The 23,642-nt window shown below is 45.0% G+C and overlaps 1 pseudogene; it reads left to right on the forward strand.

Annotated features, from left to right (window-relative positions):
* The first annotated feature begins 361 nt into the window (after positions 1 to 361).
* LOC148183482 (uncharacterized) lies at positions 362 to 18,513 on the forward strand (annotated as a pseudogene).
* The last annotated feature ends 5,129 nt before the right edge of the window (positions 18,514 to 23,642 follow it).

Consider the following 23,642-nt stretch of genomic DNA (forward strand, 5'->3'; position numbering starts at 1 on the left):
TATGCTGACTGCTTGGTGTAGCAGAGACAACCTGAATTTTAACATAAAGGGGTGCCTCCCAAGCAGATTTGGTCTCTCCACCCACGGCAGGGGGGAACACAGCGTTGGCTGCGTCTGATGTAGCGTGACTGAGTTTTACCTCCCTGTAGTGGTTCTGTGTACTGTTTTGTGTTTTTGATGAATTTTGACTGCTTGGTGTAGTGAAGAGACAACCTGAATTTTAACATAAAGGGGTGCCTCCCAAGCAGATTTGGTCTCTTCACCCATACAGGGTCGTGAAGGGTGACGTGGCAAAGGCTGCGCCTGTGCGTAACTTAAGTCTTACCTCCCTGTAGTGGTACTGGGCCCTTCACACACAAAGATGAGTGAACACTCTGAAAACTCTAGGATAAAAGATAAAGCTGCATTCATTGTTTTGTTAGCAAAGCACAATGCTAAGCCCTCCCCAGCCGGGGAAGAATGGGCTCAAAATAATTGGTTCAACCTGGAAAATGTAACTGATAGAATTTGCTCCCTGCAGCATGAGGCAAAGTTCAAATTTGGCCGTAATAAAACCATAATTTGTTCTGTATTGGGAGCTTGCCTTACGTCAGCTGTAGAGGCTCGTATAAGACGAAGGCAGGAAGAAAATGCAATTATACAATCCCTACAAAATTTAGTTGAAAGTTTGCAAAATTAAATTCATTTCTTACGAATTGCTCTGAGTGAGGAGTGTGCCAAAAATTCACAGTGTGCTGATTCCTTTAAGGAGTCACTGGAAAAATAAACTCCACAGATAAATCACATATATCCTCAAGCAGAATTACATTTGGTAAAAAATTGTGGTGAAAACTGTTGCTCCCAAATAAGACCTTTGATTAAAACAGAATATAACTATATCAGTGATGAAGATCTTGATCCACATATAACCACTAAAGAAATCCCGTACACTGCTACTGAGTTGGCCAAAGTAAAAAAGGAGTACGGGCGTCTCCCTCACGAGCCAGAGACAGAATACGTATTCCGAGTGTCTCTCACAGGGGGAGATCAAATTCGATTATCTGAACAAGAAGCAAGTGGTTATTGGGGACATGGTGTTTTCTTAACAACAGGAGATAACCGCAACCCATGGTCCCTAACCCAGCGAGTTGCATATTGGGCAGGGGGACTTAACCCCCTGGAAAAGGGAGATCCTGTAGCTCTAACCGGCTCCCCAGACCAAATTCTAGAAAACATTCATAAGGCAGCTTGTTTGCAACTGATTCATGAAAGAAAATTAATTGCTGGTTATGAATCACCAATGTTGTTCCCCGTGAAAGCTAAATTTATGACCCCTTTAATTTGTGGTCTTCCAGAATCACTGAAACCTACAGCAATTCTCCTCCAAACAACCATAGATGATATCCTTGTGGGAGGAGATGAAAAAGAAGTAATAAAAAATAAAGATGCTGAAAAGAGGTACACTACCTGGGAAAAGGGATTGTTTGTAGTTAATCCAGCTCTCATAGAAATGGAAAAAATTGCACAACAACAACCAATTGCATTAAAAGGCCCTTTTGAAGTTATAAAGACAGTCACTACTGGGACTCCCCACCCTGACGGGGTGGCCCAGAGGGCCTCAGTGAGAAAGTGGTATGCCCAGATTGAACATTACTCTAACATCTTCTCAATAACTGAAGGAGCTGTAAAAAAATCAGGTGATACAAAAAACTGAGATTTTAAGTAGCAGCCATGACAAACCTGCCTTGGTAATTAAAGAAACCCCTCCTAACATAAAAACAGAAAAGGGTAGGCAAATTTCTAGCCTACAGTATTGGTGGAACTTGAGGGTGAAAAAAGGGGTACCAAAGGGTTTAATGATTAACCTGCCACTTGAAAAATTAAGTAAATTGGTCTCTCAGTAGCAGAATTCCAGCCCCATTGTACCAAGCCCTCCACCTCACCCTCAACTGATTCTGGGCAGTGGGCCAAGGCAACATCACTCACAGGTTCTGGACAGTGAGCAAAAACAATCAGCAAACTCTTGGTTCACTGATGCCTCTGCCAAATGAGAGGGAGAGGTGTGGAGGTGCAGGGCAGTAGCCCTCCACCTTTCCTCTGCTGAACGAATTACTGAAGGGGAAAGCAGCACTCAGGCTGCAGAGCTGATAGCTGTTTGGAGTGTTTTCCACCATGAGGCACAGAATACCTCTCCTGTCTGTATCTACACTAACTCCTATGCTATGTTCAAGGGATGTAGAGTGGCTTCCTTTTTGGCAACAAAAGGATTGGGAAGTAAACAGAATTCCAGTATGGCAAAAGGAAAAGTGGCAAGAAATTCTACGCTTTCTGCTGGTAAGAGTGGGGATTATATCTTGGTTAGTCCAAGCTGAAGCTTTTAAAAGAACTACAGGAGAATATGCATGGGTAGCCTCCGATGCCTTGGGAAAAGAGCATCGGATAAACATCCGCTGGATAATTCCATCATTTTAATCTCCTGCCCCTATGTGGCAGACTCTGTTTTGTTTATTTTATACAGAAGAACACCGGGGGACATGAAGATCAGATAAACTGTGAACTTATAGATTTAAATAAATGCTGTAGCAAGGCCTATATTAAGTATAATAATCACATACCATGGTGTGAATACCCCTTTTTGTGCTAAATTGTTGCCCGATCCGAAGAAAACACAAACAACCGAAGTCGTTTATGCGGTGCTTTATTGAGGACCCGGGAGCCTGTGGACTAGCGTCCAAAGACAGAGCCCCGTTTCACAGAAAAATCACAGGATTTTTCTATGTTTTCTACACGATTTCTTCATCATCACAATTTCTTACTTCTCTTTCACTACCTGGTACGATTATCTCTCTGACATTTAAGTTTTGCCAAAAGGTACATTCCTAGATTATCTCCTAGTTACACTGCTTACATTGCAATATCTGCTATATAGTTCATCTGCAGGTCACATGTGGCCTACCAAGCCTTAGCATAACTACTACTAATGTCAACTAATGCTAACTATTAATGTTTGTTACTATCTTAATAATACAGTTTATTGAACCAAATGGCAACAATTCCCCCCTTTTGAGCATTCTTCAATCTTCTGCAAGAATGCTCAACTCTTAGTTATCGTTGGTTCTTTCAAATGCTGGATTATCTTGCCCAACGACATCTTCATACTTCGGAGGAGGTCGGCGTCTTTCATTGAGGCGTATCTCATTGGTTCTTGCCAAGGCTTTTATCACTCTTCTGGTGCGTCTTGTTTCTTTTTCGATGACTCCTAGAACACACTTATAGGCTAACCAAATGATTAATAACAAAACTGCAAATAACAGAATGTACTGTACTATTGACGAAACCCATCCAGAAACCTGAAGTCCTAAGGACTCAAATATAGCTCCGATCTAATTATGTTGTGCTTCTTTTTCAATTTCTCTTGTTTTGGATTCAATCGTTTCCAATTGAGAAATATCTTTTTCTACTTCAATGGTCACATTTGGAATATGGATGCAGCAATGGTCAATTTTCGTTTTTAGATATTGACACACACCATGCTCTTTTAACAATAGCATATCTAGTGCCATCCTGTTCTGTAAAGTCATTCGGGATGTGGCTTGTAATTGCAAATTCATGTCTTTAAATCCTTTAATTGTTTGATTCATCCGCTCCACTTGACCACTCGATTGAGGTCGCCAAGGGGTGTGTAAGTCCCAAGATATGTCTAACATCCTGGCCACCTCTTGTACTATTCCTGCTGTAAAGTGTGGGCCTCTATCTGATGACAGTCCTAACGGTACCCCAAATCTTGGAATAATTTCCTTCAACAGTGTTTTGACCACTTCCTTTGCCTGATTGGTGCGACAAGGAAAGGCCTCAAGCCATCCTGAAAAAGTGCATACATACACTAAAAGATACTTAAAGTTCTGTGCTTTCGGTAATTCTGAAAAATCTACTTGCCAGTAATCTCCTGGTTCTGGTCCCACTTGTAATTTCCCTAACTGAATCTGTTTCCTAACTATTGGGTTATTCTTCAAACAAGTTGAACACATGGCATTCACCCGTTTTGCCAATGTTAACATCTGGTTAGAAATTACTTCTCTTTTTAGAAATTTTACTAATGCCTCTGCTCCCCAATGGCATTTATTATGTTCCGTCTCTAAGATGGCTTTCATAATTCGGGTGGGAACTACAACCTGTCCCATGATTGTTACATACCATCCAGTTGCATTCTTTTGCGCTTTCAGCAGCGATGCTAGTTTTTCATCATCCGGGGAATACTTCGGTTCCTGAATTAAATGTGGAGTTACAGGACTCACCTTAGTGGGTATCAGGGCCATTTGGGTCCACACTTCTCTGGCCGCTTCTCGTGCTGTGACATCAGCTAATTTGTTTCCTCGATATATTTTTCCTTCCTCCTTCTGGTGACCTCTCACATGCATTATTGCAACCTTTTCAGGTTGGTGTACTGCATCTAGCAAGGCTAGAATTTCAGTTCTATATTTGATAGTAATTCCTTGAGAGTTCAATAACCCTCGTCCTTTTCACAAGGCGCCATGAATGTGCACAACCCCAAAAGCATATTTAGAATCAGTCCATATATTCACTTTCTTTCCGGAACTTAACATTAGGGCTTTAGTGAGTCTAATGATCTCAGCTCGCTGAGCTGACGTTCCAGGAGCCAAGGCCTTTGCTTCCACTACAGTGGTAACTGTTACCACTGCATATCCCGCATACCTGGTACCATTTTCTACAAAGCTGGACCCGTCGGTGAACAGTTCCCAATCCGGATCTTCCATTGGAACATCCTTCAAATCCATTCGGCTGGCATACACTTGTTCAATCACCTCCATGCAGTCATGTGCTAATTCTCCTTCTTCCTGCTCACTGCGGAGAAATTCTGCTGGGTTAACATGATTAGTCATTTTTAGATCTACATCATCCTGTTCTCTCAGAATTGCTTGGTATTGCAGCATTCTGCTGGATGAAAGCCAGTGACCCCCCTTTTGTTCCAAGACTGCCAGTACCATGTGAGGCACAAATACCTCTATTTTCCTTCCCAAAGTCAATTTCCTGGCTTCCTGGATGAGGATCACTGTGGCCGTAACTGCCCGCAAGCATGACGGCCAACCAGCACTTACTGTATCTAGTTGTTTCGAGAAATACCCTACCGGGCGTTTCCAGGAACCAAGTCTCTGAGCTAGCACCCCCAGTGCCAATTTCTGTCTCTCATTCACATACAACTGAAAGTCCTTGTTTAAATCTGGAAGGCCTAATGCCGGAGCTTCTTTCAATGCCTGTTTCAAGTCTTCAAAGGCCTTTTCCCTCTGTCAATTCCAGCTCAACTGCGGTTCTTTCAAAGCTTCATATAATGGTTTAGCTAGAAGTCCAAAATTCAGAATCCACAGCCTGCACCACCCTACCATTCCCAGAAAGGACCTTAGTTCTTGATGGTTCCTGGGAAGGGGAATAGCACAAATAGCTTCCACTCGATTAACTCCCAACCGTCTCTGGCCTTGGGTGATTTCACATCCCAAATATATTACACTTTCTTTTATTAGCTGTGCTTTTTCTTTTGACACTCGGTAGCCAGCTTGGCCCAGCATATTCAACAGAGCAATAGTCAATTTCAGACACATTCCTTTTTCTGCTGTCGCTAAAAAGATATCATCCACGTACTGGAGAATGACATAAGAGGAAGGTAACTCTTACCTCAGCAGTCTTCCATTCTTCCAATTCCTTCGCCAGTTGATTTCCAAATATTGTAGGGCTGTTTTTGAATCCTTGCGGCAGTCGAGACCAGGTGAGCTGTCTCTTTCTTCTAGTATCAGGACTCTCCCATTCAAAGGCAAAATATTTCCTGCTTTCCAATGCCAGAGCGATGCAGAAGAAAGCATCTTTCAAATCAATAACAGAGAACCATTTAAATGTTTCTGACACAGATGTTAATAAAGTATACGGATTGGCAACCACTGGGTGAATGTCTTTAGTAATGTTATTAATTGCCCTCAAATCCTGCACTAGCCGATACTTACCATTGGGTTTTCTGACTGGAAAAATAGGAGTGTTAAAGTCTGATTCACATTCCTGCAAAATTCCTTGTGCTAAAAACTGAGTTATCAAAGGAGCGACACCCTGTTTAGCTTCTAACTTGATTGGGTATTGTTTTATTCTCACTGGCTGAGCTCCTTCTTTTAATTCTACTACCACCGGCTGAGCAGCTTTTGATTTTCCTGGATTCCCAGTCTCCCATACCCAAGGTACTACAGCTTGATCTACTTCAATAGGAATAGGAGAGGGATCAATTTCTTTTATTACAAACAATTTAGCAATTTCTTCTCCTGGAACCTCTAATTTCACCCTCTCATTCTCGAATATGATTCTGACATTTAATGATGACAACAAATCTCTGCCAAGCAATGGCTTGGGGCAATTAGGCATGTACAAAAACTGATGATCTAATTCTTTTCCTCCAAATCTCAAATTTAATGGTTGCAAAAAGGGTCTTTCTTCTAATTGTCCCGTTGCCCCCACTACCTGTATGGTAGTATCGCTGATAGGTCCTAACCTTTTGTTTAAAACTGAATGCGTTGCCCCCGTATCCACGATAAACTCTTGTTCTTTCCCATCAATATCAATCCTGACCCTCAAGTCCTGTTCTAGTCAGCTCTGATTCTGATAATTTCCCAATACAAATGCTTGGGCGCCACCTACTGGATTCACGGGGTAACCCGTTGGTCCATTCACTGGCATTCCTCCCAATCCAGCTTTCACTGGGCACTCATTCTTCCAGTGTCCTATCTGACGACAGAACGCGCATTGATTGGGAGCAATCTCTCCTTGCTGGGGACTAGGAGGGGCCATCCCCCGTCCTCCAAATTTAACATTCTGGAATCCTGCCCTGCCACGTCCAGAACCACGACCGCGCCCAAAACCACCTCTGCCTCCCCCCCTTTCACTGGCTTGCTGCATTATAGCTAGTATGTTCGCCTGCTGTTTCTTGGCCGTTTCTTTTTCCCTGTTATTATAAACTTTCCAAGCCACCTCTAGCATTTTATCCAGATCCCGAGTATCTTGTCCTTCTAATTTCTGCAGTTTTTTGCGGATATCTTCCTGTGTCTGACCCAGAAAGATTAAAGCAAGCTGCAATTTTCCTGCTTCATTGTCGATCTCCAAATCAGTGAAGCGTCTAGCAGTTTCTTTAAGTCTTTCTAAAAACGCCGAGGGAGATTCATTCTTATCCTGCCTGACAGAATACAGTTTTGACCAATTTAGCGTCTTAGGCATCCCAGTCCTGATTCCTTCTACTAACAACTCCTGGTACACCTTGATAGATTCCATTCCTCCAACCCTGTTTGGATCCCACCCCAGATCATCACTCGGAACTAAGTCATTTACTGTTTCTACTGTACAACGCAGCCTAATCACCTCTCGAGCACGCTCTTTCATTGCCCGTAACACCATCTCCTTTTCAGTGGAATCCATCAAAGTATCTAGCAAAACCTGCATGTCATTCCAATCTGGATTCTGGGTTTTAATTATCATTTTGACCACCCGGGCCACCCTCTCCGGATTCTCACGGTAACAGCCTGCTGACTGCTTCCAAATCACCAGATCTCCTGGGGAGAAAGGCACTTTCACAAGCACTTTCTCTCCTTGGGGTCCCATAGCTTCCCTTAAAGGGGCAATAAGCTGGGATTCCCCGTAATTTTTACGTCCCTGTCTAGTTCGTGCCGCGAGCGGAGTATTTCGCCGATTCTGGGGAGAAACAGGGGAAGGGGTTTTAGGTCGGATAACAACTTTCTTAACATTCCCCGGTACTACCGTTAAATTTGCCACCTCTTCCTCCTCATCCTCATCCTCATCCTCATCCTCAGTGCTGGTTTCTGGTAACGGTGGATACAAAGAGGAATGGGGTGAGACAGAGGGAAGAGGTGAGACAGCAGGAGGGGTTGAGACAGCAGGAGGGGGGGTGAAGCAGGAAGCGCACCGGGTGACACCATAAAAGACAAATCCTCCTCTGGTCGAGAGGTTAAGGCTAAGCACTGAACACATTTAGATCCTTCTTTACAACCCCTGCACTTAGATTCTTTCATCTCCAATACCATTATTCCACACTCAGTCTGCCATTCCTTTTTACGGCGCAGTAAATGAAACAAGTCTAAATACTGTATTTCATCCCATTTTTCATTTTCCTCCAGATAGCGCATTAACGAATTTATGGTGTCAAAATCCACAGTACCATTCTCTGGCCATGACGGCCCTTCTCGCTTATATTCGGGCCACCAATGATTACAATAGTCAATCATTTTATCCTTACTCATCTCCTGGAAAAACCTTTCACTTTTCCACCTCTTCAGTAAACATCCCAGCGGGGTATTTTCTGGGATACCTTTATTAGACTGAACCATAAACTTAAGTGTCTTGAATGGCATTTTGAACCTTACTCACAGCCGTACAAAAACTCGGTAACCAATAGCAACAACCAATATGCAGCAATATATAAAACAATAAAAACCACAATCAATATTGACAGTCCAACAAAATCAATCATACCACGCACTCACACAACAATCACTTCAATTCTGAGGTAGTTTCATTTTTAGCAGCAACAAATTCAACTAACGATTATATTAATCCAATAAGCAGCAATATACAAAACCACAATCCGGAATTAAGCAAACTACATACAACAAACAAAAAGGACTAAATACCAGATAAATACCAGACCAAACTGACTTGCCGCTTCTCGACGCCGCGAGGGGCAAGTGCCGGACCTGCGCAGCTTTCGCCGCGTCTGACAGCCGGTGCCTAGGCTTCCCAGACCAACCAGACGTCTTAGCCCAACCCTGCGAGGATCGCTGCCTCGTCTTATGAGCAGGCACCCAAACCAGAAAAAAATAAAGCACCTTTGGGCTTACCTTTTGCAGTCGTCCGTCAGGTGCGGGGGTCGGGCACGAACCGATGACTCCCCGAGAATCACTCGGTGCCGGCGTGGAGTGAATCAGAACGCGAATCGCCCCAGGCACCTTCGGAGTCCTGCCGCGGTCGCCAGAAAACTGTTGCCCGATCCGAAGAAAACACAAACAACCGAAGTCGTTTATGCGGTGCTTTATTGAGGACCCGGGAGCCTGTGGACTAGCGTCCAAAGACAGAGCCCCATTTCACAGAAAAATCACAGGGTTTTTCTATGTTTTCTACACAATTTCTTCATCATCACAATTTCTTACTTCTCTTTCACTACCTGGTACGATTATCTCTCTGACATTTAAGTTTTGCCAAAAGGTACATTCCTAGATTATCTCCTAGTTACACTGCTTACATTGCAATATCTGCTATATAGTTCATCTGCAGGTCACATGTGGCCTACCAAGCCTTAGCATAACTACTACTAATGTCAACTAATGCTAACTATTAACGTTTGTTACTATCTTAATAATACAGTTTATTGAACCAAATGGCAACAAAATGACAAAGCTAATGTTTTCCCTTCTTTTATGTTAGCCCAAGGTGATGATGTTTCAACACGCTGCAGACCAAGTACCAGATCCCACACTGAACCTGTACACAGTCATGTCACCAGATCTCATGGCCAGGTTATATCTTGTGAAACTCAGAATCAAGATTGTTGGCTGAATTTAATGGCTGTACAATTGTCCTCTAAAGTTGTGTATGGTAAAACAATACCAAAATACAGGGGAGAACTTGATGATAATATCATAACACCTATACCTATCACCACCCAACCACTGGTTAAATTGGACCCTATATAATCAGGAAAACTGGCCAACAACAAATGCTATTTAATCCAGCATGGTCTATCAAACAAGTCAAATTACTAATGCAAAACCATGTTTCAGAGATTCAGCCAGCTTGTTCACCTTATTTGCAAACTTCTTTTGAGGGGTGGACAACCTCGTTGCGAAAGCGCAATTCTTTTCACAAATGGATGACGAGATATAACTGGTGCTGTGGGATCAGGACTAGGAATTTTGAATAGTATTGATTCAGAAGTATTAATGAATAAATTGTTTGTTGCAACTAAAGATTTGACCAAAATACAACAACCACTGAGGTCATCTTTAGCTTTGGGAATCCAACAGTGGTTGCTATCAAACATATTACCAAATTGGGAAATGGTAAATGTAAATGATCACAAATTAATAATTGACGTAATGCTTCAGTACATTCACTTTTTCCTATCATTGCACTGGGGCTGAATCATGATGGAGCTGTTCTCTATCCTTTAGTGTGGATGCTAACTTTAGAGCATAGGGAATGGGCCCATCAGCTTGGTGGGAAATGGCAAACTGTTGGTTTAGAAAATTGTATTGTCCGGGAACAACAAGGGTTTATCTGTGAAAGTAATGAAATCAAAGTTCAAGACATTTGTTTAGACACAGAACAGAATATCTGTCACTTTGAAATCCATCCTAATGACACTTCTGAAACAGTGCTTGTGTATGTAGGCAATGGATGTGTATGCTTGAGAACTGCTTGTGATAGTATGCTTGTAGAAAACATAGTAGTGGATACTAAGAATCATTCAAATTTTTGTGTATGCAATTTTACTGAGATTGTAGGATGTGACTTTTCTTATTTAGCTCCAGTTACTTCATATTATCTTTTGGAGTATAATTACACTTTGATTCATCATTTAGTGCCTGCTCCAATTGGAATGAACTTTACTCTGGTGAGGCAATTGTTGTTTCACCAGGATTTAATCGAAATTTTGGAAAAGATCAAAAAGGATGGACAAAAGACCTTAGTTACGGTTCACCACAATGTGAAAGGAAAACATCGTGTTTTGGAAAGAGTAAGGAAAGCTGCTGAGCATGAGTGGTGGGACACTCTTTTTGGGTGGTCACCAACTGCTACAGGTGTTTTGAACAAATTGTGTCATGCCATCATCGTCCTCTTGGTTTTAGTTTTACTTGGTTTTGTTCTATCAGCAATCTTGTACATCCTGAATTGGAGAATGACGAAGCGGTTGACACAATTGACTTCCATAATGGATGCACACAATATGATTGGTACTTTGCATGCTGCTGATACCCCTAAGGTTATTGATACTGGATGAATTATGCAGACAGTACAATAAATAATTTGCCATTGTGACTATGAGGTTAATCATTTTATTATGTTGTATTTTAGAATGAAATTGATTGTTTAATGATAAACCAATATGGAAGCCTTAATTGAAATTATATATATGGATTAGTTTTTCTTTAAAATCAATATATTGATTTTTGTTGGTTTGTTTTCTCTTTTTCCTTTTTCGGTCCCTTATCTTTTCCCTACTACCTGTCTCTGTTTCTTCCAGGATATACTACCAACTGTAACGAGTCCTGAAGACTTCAAAGAAGAATTTTGCAGCAGCACTACAACATCATGCAGAAAGACCTCGACGATTGTGAGCCACGGGGTGGTGTAAGAGACGGTCCGAAGATTCCCTCATCTGTCTCACAACCGTCTGAAGGACAGAGACTGAGACCCTGAATATCACAAGGGACTTGGTTTAGGGGTTCGGGCCTAGCTGAGGTGGATGTTTGCTAAGTGATTGTTTGCAGGTGGTTGCATGGTACACTGACCTCATTCTTGCTGGTGAGCAGAGGCTTGTGCGTGGTACCCTGTGCAATGGGTTTTCCATGACACATTGCCCTTGTTCCTGCTGGTGAGCAAAGACTTGCAAAATGTGGTTTGCTCTGTACCCTACACCTGTCCCCTGCACAATGGAATTCATCACAATGATCATCAATCTCCTCTGGTTTTGGCCCTGCACCCCTCGCTTTGCAAAAGACTATAAAATTATACCCCAAACTTACCTTCCTTTGAGATCTCCCCAACGGACAGAAGACTCTGTGTCGTTGGACGGCTGAATGGACTTCGACGTTGGTAGCTATAATCCCCTTACTCTCTTTTCCTTATGCTTTGCTTTCTCCTCTTTTCTCTCTATTGCATATTAGAGCTGATGAGCACTCAATAAAGTGTGTTTTGCTGTTTAAGTCCTTGTTTTGCTGATAATCTTTTGTACTCTAAGACCGAATAAAAGAACCACATCACGAATCCCACCTTGCGGATCGTGACAGGGGGGTAAGAGCCAATGGGATAGGGAAAAAGGAAGGGAGGCCAGGAAGGGACTAACATTATACAAAACCAAGGGTGGGTTTGTCCTCAGGGACATACCATATACCTTAATGCACTGCAACAGGAAGGCTGGAAATGGAGACAATTTCCATTGAAATACAAAGGCCAGAGGACCCAGTTAGGGTCAAGCAATATCCCATTTCTATGGAAGGGAGAAAGGGATTAAAACCTGTAATTGATGAATTGATAAAAAGGGGGACTCTGGAGCCTTGTATGTCAAGGCACAACACCCCCATCTTGCCAGTACGGAAAACTGATGGAACCTATAGGTTAGTTCAGGATCTGAGGGCAATCAGCTAAAGAACAAAAACATGTTTTCCAGTGGTTGCAAACCCATACATCCTTCTGAACCAAATTTCTCCTGAAGACAGCCGGTATAGTGTAATAGATCTGAAAGATGCTTTCTGGACTTGTCCATTAGCAAAAAACAGTCAGGATTATTTTGCCTTTCAGTGGGAAGATCCAGAGACAAAAAGGAAACAACAGCTTAGGTGGACAGTGCTCCCCCAAGGGTTTGTCGGTTCTCCCAATTTATTTGGACAAGCACTGGAGCAGCTGTTAATTCAGTTGGCACCAACAGAGGGAACCAAGCTCTTGCAGTATGTTGATGACTTATTAATAGCTGGTCAGAAGGAGGGAAAAGTAAGGGCAAACACAATAGCATTATTGAATTTCTTAGGAAAGAAAGGATTAAAAGTATCAAAATCGAAGTTACATTTTACTGAACCAGAGGTAAAGTACCTAGGGCATTGGATCACAAAAGGGAAAAAGAAGTTATACCCTGAAAGAGTGGCTGGAATTTTTGCATTACCACCCCCGTGGACAAAAAGAGAAGTTAGACAGCTACTGAGACTTTTGGGGTATTGCAGGCAATGGATTGAAGGGTATAGAGAGAAGGTAAAATTCTTATGTGAGAAATTGACTACTGAGAGAATAAAATGGACAGAGAAAGATGTGAGAATTTAGAAAATTAAAGGAGACTCTTGTAGCAGCTCCAGTATTAAGCCTTCCTAATGTAAAGAGGAAGTTTCAACTGTTTGTAGATGTTAACAACCATACTGCTCATGGAGTACTAACGCAGGATTGGGCTGGAACTGAAAAACCTGTGGGATATATGTCAAAGCTCTTAAACCCTGTAAGCCAAGGCTGGCCCACTTGCCTACAAGCAATAGCAGCAGTAGTAGCACTATTAGTACAAGAGGCCAAAAAGATCACCTTTGGAGTCCCTCTGATAGTACATACCCCCCACAATGTAAGAAGCATTTTGCAACAGAAAGCAGACAAATGGCTCACAGATGCCAGGCTTTTAAAATATGAGGCTATACTGATTCATTCACCTGACCTGGAATTACTAATAACTACCACTCAGAATCCAGCACAGTTCCTATTTGGTGAGCCATTGGAGGCATATAATCATAATTGTGCAGAGGTGGTAGAATTACAAACAAAGATAAGACCAGTTTTTGGAAGAAGAGGAACTAGAGGAAGGGGAAAAGTGGTTTGTGGATGGGTCCTCAAGAATCATAGAAAGAAAAAGAAAGTCAGGGTATGCAATAATAGATGGAGTGTCAGGAGAAGTGGTAGAACCAGGACCCTTAAGTGCTAGTTGGTCAGCACAAGCTTGTGAATTTTATGCAGTTTTACAAGCACTTAAAAAGTTAAATGAAAAGAAAGGGACAATTTTTACAGACTTCAAATATGCCTTTGGGATAGCCCACACCTTTGGGAAAATTTGGGAAGAAAGAAGTTTAACCAGTACCCGAGAGCAAGGATTGATTCATGAAGAATTAATAAAACAAATCCAAGAAGCTATTAGGGGACTGGAAGCAATTTCTGTAGTCCATGTTAAGGGCAATCAGATGGGGAGGCAATTTCAAACTAGAGGAAACAATTTTGCAGATATGGAGTCTAAGAAAGCAGCACTACTACTGGTAGATATTCCAGAAATTAAAAGAGATAAATTCCAGGAATATCCCTCCCATCCCACCTCATAAGAAATTGAAGAATATAAGATAGGGGGCGAGTGGAAAGAAGACAAATAGAAACTTCCTGATTGAAGGGAATTGCTATCTAGAGATTACACAAGGAAGGTTTTGAACAGGTTACATCAACAGACTCATTGGGGGGCAAGAGCACTTGCAGAGCCATTTCTGAAGTTTTTTGGGTATAAAGGGATCTATGAGCTAGCCAAACAAGAAGTACTAGGGTGCATGACATGTCAGAGGATAAATAAGACACGGACAAGGCAAACCTCATTAGGAGGCTGCCCTTTAGCATATGGTCCGTTTAGGAGAATTCAAATAGATTTCACTGAACTACCCAAAGTGGGGAGGTATAAATTGTCATGCTGAGAATTAAGCCTTCTGATCTTGTTTTCATAGTTTCTAGCCAGTTTCCCAGGAAAGTAACTATAAACATAGATGTTTATACATTCCATTAAAGAAACATCTTTTGATGGACGTTTCTCATGACTAATGTGATTGGGAAGGTTGTAACCTAACTATCCAGTCCCTGGTCATTGTCAAGAATCTATAAATATTGGTGTCACGGAATAAATCGCTCTCTTTTCCTATCACACATTGAGCTGTGTCCGTGTGAATCATTCCATGTCCAACAGCGACATTTGGTGACCTTAAAGTGTATTGCAGGTAACGGTAGCAGTGTTGTTTGGTGAGTTTCTGTGCTATGCTACCCCATGAGAGTCTTCTCTCGGGTTCTCCCCAACGGATGCCTTGGTTATGGGATTTTGACGTGCTGTATTCGATAGGAAGCGGATCAACATTTCGGATGCTGATTTTCAGTGGTTGTATTCTTTTGGGAGAGCTGAGGGGTTTTTTCCTATGGTTGAAGCAGTTTTCTGGAAGCGAGCTTGGGATGCACTGGGACATTCCCTGATTCAGGCCATGCCCACAGCGTATAATGCAGAAATAGCTTGGCTTCTTGTGATTTGGCGGCAGTGTGACTGTGCTCTGGACAGCTGTGCATCCTCTTCTGCCAGTTCTGTGGCTGTTTTCTCTGACTTGGACGAGGAGGATGGCATGGATTCCAGCTTCGGGAGTGGGGAGTTTCCTCTTTCCCCCCGTGACGCGGGACTGGGGGAGGGCTGTGTCTCGGATTCCAGGGTCGGCTCCCCCAGGGTTGCTGGGGCCCTCAGCAAGTTGGGCCCCTGTCAGCGGGCTCTTGGGGGCTCCGCGGAGCTGATGGGTGTGGCCCTGCCTCTCCCAGCACCCAGGAGGTGGAAGCGAGGGGCAAGGTCGCCTTCCCTGTGTGCGTTTCCAGCGCAAAGGGGAGGGAGCTGCCAGAACAGGGGCCCGCACCACCCCTGGAGACGGAGTCGGGGATGATTCCATGCCCTCATTGCAGTGGGGCTGTGCCATACCCCCACACAGAGTTGACAAGGCGGGCCCAGGCTCTGCGCTGACTATGCATGTATGGGTGGGCGCCATCCCGCAGGACAGGGGTTTGATTGCCGTTCTCTCGACCCCTGTCCCAGTGGCTGGGGCGTCCGTGCCGCTCTGAGAAGAGCAGCTGGCGCCGACTACTGGGCTTTGCGTCCCTGGTGGGGCTATGTTGGGGGCGATCCTGGACGCCTCTCCTCCCGCTCTGGATTCACTGGGCGTGGGGGGAAGTGCTGGGTGCGGCGCAGAAGCCGGGCTGGCTTCTGCCAGCTCCGTGCGGCGGTACTCCCCTCCTGAAAGCCTAAGACAGCCCCCCGCGGCAGGGCAGGGCAGTGCCGCTCCGTGAGCCACGCCCCTCCCTGCACCTCGGTCTTCCCCCGTGCTGGGGGAGGGCTGCGCCGATCTGGCTCCACTCCATCTCACCTCGGGTTCCTGAGCACCGCCCGAGCCCACAGATGGAGTGGGGGCGCCCCTGCCGTCTCCCACGGTCAAGACGGTAGCGGCAGATCCGGGCCCTACGTTATTTACTCTTGGCACAGGCGGTGATACCGCCGTCAAGAAACTGATGGCCCCCAGTGAAACAGAGAAATTAAGAATTAGAAAGAAATGCTTGACTAAAAGGGGTGTCTGACAAAAACCATACCCTGACACCCTAATCCACAAGAACAGGAAAAAGAACCAGACTGCAAGATGAGATAAGGATCTGGAATACACAAACAAAATGCAAAGACAAAGGCACCACAGGATAAAGGAGATTCCTCGAACCCTAAGCCGGAAGAAACGGATTTGAAGTCCCAAAAAGCGGCTAAAGGACTGAAAGGGGCACGGGGCTAATTGTAATATGAAGTGAAGACAGGCGGGGCTAGGAAATTAATATGTATTAGGCGTATCGTGTAAACCTAGTCTGTAAAGGATAAAAAGGGAAAACCCAATCAAAAAGGTGTGCATACTTTTGGAGGAGATATCCCCATGCACTTCAGCACTGAATAAATTCATACCTGCTCTTATAACTACTCTGCTAGTTATAGAGTCCCTTTATTCCGCACATCACCAGGGGCAAAGGGCTCTGGGCTGGTGGGGCTTCATAGGCTGGCCTATGTACTTTACCCCCCTGACAGACGACCGGACGGCCGGGGGACCAGGCACGGTTTTGGGAGGCGGTGAGGGCCAAGGTTGACAAGGTGGCTGGTTATGATTCCGAGCATAGCCCCCTGGAAGGTGGGGATGACTCCTCTGGTTCTGATGGTGTTACAACGGCTGTGACACCAAGCACTGTTTCATTGTCTTCCGGCCAGGTGCCTGGCCCTGTCTCAGGGCACTCCGTGAGACAGGACGTAGCAGGCAAGGCCGTCCTTCCAGATGGTTATCAGGCGTTCCCTGTGCTTCAGGATGCGACTCAGAGGACCCATCAGCCTTTATCCTAGAAAGCTTTGGTGAATCTCTGGAAGACAGCTGAGAAACATGGGTTAGAGTCAAATGAAGTTATGCAGGCCCTTTGGGGCCTTGTTGGTGGTATCCTGGTACATTATGATGTCTGGAGTATAGCCCGTGTTCATTTTCATCCGGTTGAATATGATATTTTTGAATCGCAATGGGCTCAGATGGCATGTCTAGTGATGCCGCAGAATACTGCCTTGGGTCAGCGGGATCCCAGGCGTGTGATCAGATTTGATGCTCTGCTGGGCAAGGACGGCTTTGCTGACATTAATAGGCAGGTTGGCCTTGACCCTATTGTGCTTGAGCAGTGCAAAAAGACAGGCATGGCAGTGTTAGTGTGGACCATAGAACTGGCCACCCTGAAGGAGCCTTTTGGGACTGATGTCCAGCAGGCTGACGAGTCATTCTGCAATTTGCGAATCAGCTGACTGCTTCTGTGGAGAGGCAGGTGCAGGATAGTGCGGCGAGACAGCTTGTGCTCAAAAACCTTGTGAGGTCTAACTGTAATGCCGTGTGTTGGAGGATCATTGGGATGCTCCCTGGTGGTCCCTCGCTGCAGCAAATGGCACAGGCTTGTGTAGAGGCAGGTGTTGCTGCTGATGAGCTGCCTGTTGTGGCTGCCATTCTGTGACCAACTTGGGTGAAGCTGCAGGGTGGGCAGCAGCAACAGAGGAATGCTCAGGCCAACAAGAAGCAGGAAAAGAAAGTGCAGGGGGTCTCAACTCCCTTGTTTTTCTGTGCCTGGTGTGGTAGGCCAAATCATGCGGCAAATGTGTGCAAGGCAAAGGTCCATGCCAATGGTCAGCCTTTGTCAGGTTCAGGAAATGGGAAGCAGAGCGCAACTGAGACACGCTCAGACACAAGCCTCTCTTCACACCCCGGAGCCGCTGGAGGTTTGCTTGGCCGGCTCGTAGCCAGCACCTGCGGCTCAGCAGGCCTTGATGTCTGCACTGTGGACACGGTTGTCTTAGACTCTTGCAGGATGTACAGGGTTCCTTTAGATGCTCTTGGTCCAGTGGGTGAGGGCATGCATACTCTTCTTGTGGGGAGATCTAGTACCATTGCTCAGGGGATCGTTGTGCACCTAAGAGTCATTGGTTTGGATTTCACGGGGCGTATTTATGCCATGGTTTCCATGCTCACCCACCCTGTCACTATCCCTGCGGAAAGCAGACTTGCTCAACTTGTGCCTTTTAAGTCTTGGGTTTCCAGAGGTGAGGACCGGCTGCAAGGAGATGACGGCTTCAGGTCCACTGGGCCTCCTCAGGTTTACTGGACTGCTGTCCTGATGGCCAAGGATTGTCCTGAGTGGGTCTGCACCTTTTCCATCCCTGGTGAGACACGGTCAGAGGTTAGCCTCCGTGGACTTCTTGACACTGGCGCAGACATCATGATTTTCAGGTTTGCTGACTGGCCCCCAGAGTGGCCCTTGGGACCAGTACAGACGTCTGTTTCAGGGTTGGCAGGAGAAGCACAATGCTATGCGAGCCAGAGGCCCGTGTTCATCACGAACCCAGAGGGAAACACGGCCATGGTTTGGCCATATGCCATGAAGGACTCCCGGATAACTCTCTGAGGGAGGGATGTTCTGGCTGCATGGGGAGTGCGTATCAGGATGGATTTTTGATGGGGGACACTGTGCTGGAGGGTGCAGACTGTCCAATGCCTCCTATACGATGGCTGGTGGACAAACCGGTTTGGGAGAAGCAGTGGCCCCTCCCTCATGATAAACTAGTCGTCCTCCGTGATTTAGTGCAAGAACAGTTGGACTAGGGTCATCTGGAGCCTTCAACCAGTCCCTGGAACACTCCTGTTTTCTGTATCAAGAAGAAGTCTGGGAAATGGAGGTTGCTACAAGACCTCCAGAAAGTTAATGCTGTGATGGAAAGCATGGGGACGTTGCAAGTTGGCATGCCTTCACCCCCCATGCTTCCTGCTGATTGGCCAGTCTTAATAGTGCATCTGAAGGATTGTCTCTTTACAATTCTTTTGCATCCCGATGACAGACTGAAATTTGCCTTCTCAGTGACAGGTGTCAATAATGCTGAGCCCGCACAGAGATATCAGTGGAAGGTTTTGCCACAAGGCATGGGAATTCGCCTGCCATTTGCCAATGGTATGTGGCTCGAGCCCTGTCTGGAGTTTGCCGGCAGTTTCCTGATGCTCATCTCTATCATTATATGGATGACATCTTGGTGGCTGCGCCCACCCAGGATGAGCTGCTGAGGATACAGCCTCAGCTGATCAATGCCTTGCACTCTCACGGGCTGCAAGTGGCTCCAGAAAAGGTTCAGCAACAACCTCCCTGGAAGTATTTGGGGGTCAAAATTTTGGAACGAACAGTCCAACATCAAGAGGTGCAATTTGTGCATTCAGTGAAGACACTGAATAATATCCAAAAGTTGGTGAGCGTCATCATTTGGTTGCATCCCTATTTGGGACTGACCACGGCACAGCTGTCTCCCTTGTTTGATCTGTTGAAGGGAGACTCTGATTTGAAGTCACCTCGGATGCTGACCCCGGAGGCACAGCAGGTGCTGGAGGAGGTTCAGTGAACAGTTTCTGCTTGTCAGGTTTATCACATTGATCCTTCCACTGATGTCGCTGTTTTCATTACCACTCCAGATTTGCATCCCACAGGTATCATTGGCCAATGGAATGATGAGTGGTCCGATCCCTTTCATGTCCTGGAATGGGTCTTCCTGCCCCATCACCCACAGAAGATGGCAACTACATTGTTTGAGCTGATAGCTCATTTGATAATCAAATGCCGGCAACAATGTTTGCAATTGATGGGTGCGGATCCTGCAAAGATTGCGCTCCCAGTGCCATGGGAGGACTTTGACTGGAGCTTTGCAAACAGAATTTCCCTGCAATGTGCTCTGGAAAACTTTTCTGGGCAGATCACCTATCATCTGCCCAGCCACCAGCTATTCCAAGTGACAAAATTCACTGAAATTTCTTTGGAGCCCAAAAATAATCAGGAACCTGTGCAAGGACCCACTGTCTTTACTGAAGATTCGGGGAGGACTGGAAAGGCCATTGCTACCTGGAAGGATGGATCAGAGTGGCAGGTTTTGGAGAGTCATGAGGATAGGTCACCCCAATTGGTGGAATTACGGGCTGCTGTCATGGAGTTTCAGAAGTTTTCCCAGGAACCTTTCAATCTGGTCACGGATTCTGCCTATGTGGCCAACATAGCCAAGCGGTTGGGTCATTTGGTTTTGAAAGAAGTCAGTAATCCTGCCTTGTTTCATTTACTGAAGGCCTTGTGGAGTGCCATTCAGGTCCGGGTGCATCCATACTATGTTCTGCATGTGAGGAGTCAACAGTTTGCCAAGGTTCATTGCAGAAGGTAATGCGAGGGCTGACAAATTGGCTAACCCAGCCTGGGTTACACCTCAGCCTGATACACTCGCACGGGCCAAGGCATCGCATGGGTTTTTCCACCAGAATGCACATACTTTGCAGAAGTAGTTCCAGTTGACATCAGCTAAGGCCCATGGCATTGTTGAGTCTTGTGACAACTGTCATGTCCTTGCTGCACCATTGCCAGCAGGGGTAAACCCCAGATGCCTCAGGGCCTTGGAGCTTTGGCAGATGGACGTCACCCAAGTTGCTGAGTTCGGTCGGCTCCAGTATGTGCACGTCAGTGTGGACACTTTTTCCTCTGCCATGTGGGCTTCCACTCACACAGAAGAAAAGACCCGCGATGTCATTGACCACTGGAGGCAGGCCTTTTCCATCTTAGGCATACCTTCTTCTGTGAAGACCGATGATGGTCCTGCTTACACCTGTCAGAAGGTGCAGCAGTTCCTGCAGTTGTGGGGTTTGTCACACAAGTTTGGTATCCCTCACTCTCCAACTGGTCAGGCTATTGTGGAACGTGTTCATGGTACACTAAAGCGAGTTCTACAGAAGCAAAAACGGGGAATGCAGGGTGAAACCTGCCACGATCCTCAAGGTGGGATTCGTGATGTGGTTCTTTTATTCGGTCTTAGAGTACAAAAGATTATCAGCAAAACAAGGACTTAAACAGCAAAACACATTCTATTGAGTGCTCATCAGCACTAATATGCTATAGAGGGAAGAGAAAGCAAAGCATAAGAAAAGAGAGGGTAAGGGGATTATAGCTACCAACGTCCGAGTCCACTCAGCCGTCCAACAACGCAGAGTCTTCTGTCCGTTGGGGACATCTCAAAGGAAGGTAAGTTTGGGGTATAATTTTATAGTCTTTTGCAAAGCAAGGGGCACAGGGCCAAAACCAGAGGAGATTGATGATCATTGTGATGAATTCCATTGTGCAGGGGACAGGTGTAGGGTACAGAGCAAACCACATTTTGCAAGTCTTTGCTCACCAGCAGGAACAAGGGCAATGTGTCATGGAAAACCCATTGCACAGGGTAACACGCACAAACCTCTGCTCACCAGCAGGAATGAGGGCAGTGTACCATGCAACCACCTGCAAACAATCACTTAGCAAACATCCACCTCAGCTAGGCCCAAACCCCCAAACCAAGTCCCTTGTGATATTCAGGGTCTCAGTCTCTGTCTTTGAGTTGGTTGTGAGACAGATGAGAGAATCTTTGGACTGTCTCTTACAAAATCCCGCACAGTTGTTTGGAAAAAACTTTATCTACCCTCAATCACCTCACGGTGCCATAGAACTCCAATAACCCTGTCGTGCTGAACCATCACTTTACACGGGTTTCGGATGAGACACATCAGCCTCGAGCAAAGGTTCAGTTGAGGAATTAAGTCACCAAACAGTGAGAAGGTCCCTATGACCTTATCGTTTTGGGGCGTGGGTATGCGTGTGTATCCACCGATACTGGGGTACGCTGGGTACCTGCAAAGTGTGTTCGTCCTGACCTGTGACCGCAAAGGCAGCATCTGGCCAACAAACGGGTTGGGGACCATGACAAAATTCAAAGTCATCCAATGGATGGGCCATCGGATGATTACTCAGATGCAGATGACATGAGTGATCACCCCGCTGGCCCATCCACAAGCAGACACTGTTGACAAACACGCTTTCATTTTTATTTTTTGTAATGGAGAAAGGGTGAGATATCACCCTGAAACTAAAGCCTTCTGATATTGTCTAGAACATGGTTCATTTTCTATGTTATTTTTCTTTTTGATTGTTTAAGATACTGTTTGTTTTCTCTGTTCGTTTTTCTTTTTTTTTTTATTTTTTTAAAGACAAAAAGGTGAGATGTCACCTTGAGAATTAAACCTTCTGATCTCGTTTTCATAGCTTCTAGACACTTTCCCAGGAAAGTAAATATAAACATAGATGTTTATGCATTCCATTAAAGAAATGTCTTTTGATGGATGTTTCTCATGACCAGTGTGCTTGGGGAGGTGGTAACCTGACTATCCAATCCCTGGTCGTTGTTAAGAATCTATAAATACTAGAATCACGGAATAAATCGCTCTCTGTTTCCTATCACACATTGAGCTGTGTCTGTGTGAATCATTTCGTGTCAAACAGGGACAGGCATGGCAACACCTGACCTTCAATCAAGTTGTAAGAATATTATCTCCATAAATGGAAGGCAGAAAAATAGTTGACTGACAATACTTTGGGAGGGGTCAAGAGTATGAAAAACAGAAGATCCACTGTATAGATGAGCACATGGCAGTTTAGTCTTATGCTCTCAGTGCTGCTTTCTTCCTTATTCCGTCTATTGTTGTATTTTGTTAAGGTTTAATAAACCTTTGAAATTTTAAAAATGAGTGTCGTTTCTCAGAAAGGGAAGGAACGAGAGCAGAGAACCACCCAGAGAAAGCAGCTAGCCAATTACTAGCAATTCAACCACTGCATGTCAAATTAATGCCTGTCAGACTGCCAGCAACCGAAGCTTTCCAAGCAAAGCTACAAAGACCAATTGTGCACACTATAGGGGCAAAAGAGAGCTGCGCAATTTTTTTCATGCTTGGCAGCAAAGGACTACAAAACAGCCACAGAAGCTGACTTTATCTCCGGGTTAAAGTCCCCATTGCGTCTTCAGGCAACATAAGCAATCCTGGTGGAAAATAAACTTTAGGCTGCCTTTTGCGTGGGTTTACAGTCTTTGAACTTGACTTTCATACTTAAAAGCAAAGCATCCAGCACCTCTCAACCAGCTTTGTCCTCCCTGGCCCCTAACCTGCCAAAACCCCAAGCCCTCTGCTGGAGGTTAGGATTTTTCCTTTTTTTCTTTCTTTCTCTCATGGAATTTTTTCCCCATCTGTTGCTAAAAGACAATAACTACCTATACTTAAGAGAAAAAAAGATGTGGAGAGAAGGAGGAGGAGGAGGAGGAGGAGGAGGAGGAGAAGGAGGAGGGGGAATGGTGCAGCAGGCTAGTTTCTTATCTGAGGGCTTTTCTCTTGGGAAGGGCAGAGTTACTGCGATGTTTTGGGCTGGGCGCAGCTTCGAGCTCTCTTTTGCTCTCGACATTGGAGGGGAGACAGGCTGCGGTTGCTGCAGGAAGAATTTGCCATCACTGCGGAGTTCTGTCTCCTTCTGTCTTCTACCATGAGTGAAGCTCTGCTCTCAAGAGCCGCTGTTGGACTGGGACCTTATTAACACCTGACTTTGATATGTGGAAAGAAAACTCTGTAACTCACAGAGTAAGTTATAAGAGTACGTATTAATTTATTTGTCTAGTTAAAGGACTTTTGGATTGGGTTCTTTTTCCCTTTGAACTGAAGATT

The sequence above is a fragment of the Pseudopodoces humilis genome, chromosome 12 (assembly GCF_049639895.1).
Source record: "Pseudopodoces humilis isolate 2021_Gansu_Grassland_sample_001 chromosome 12, ASM4963989v1, whole genome shotgun sequence".
NCBI lineage: Eukaryota > Metazoa > Chordata > Aves > Passeriformes > Paridae > Pseudopodoces > Pseudopodoces humilis.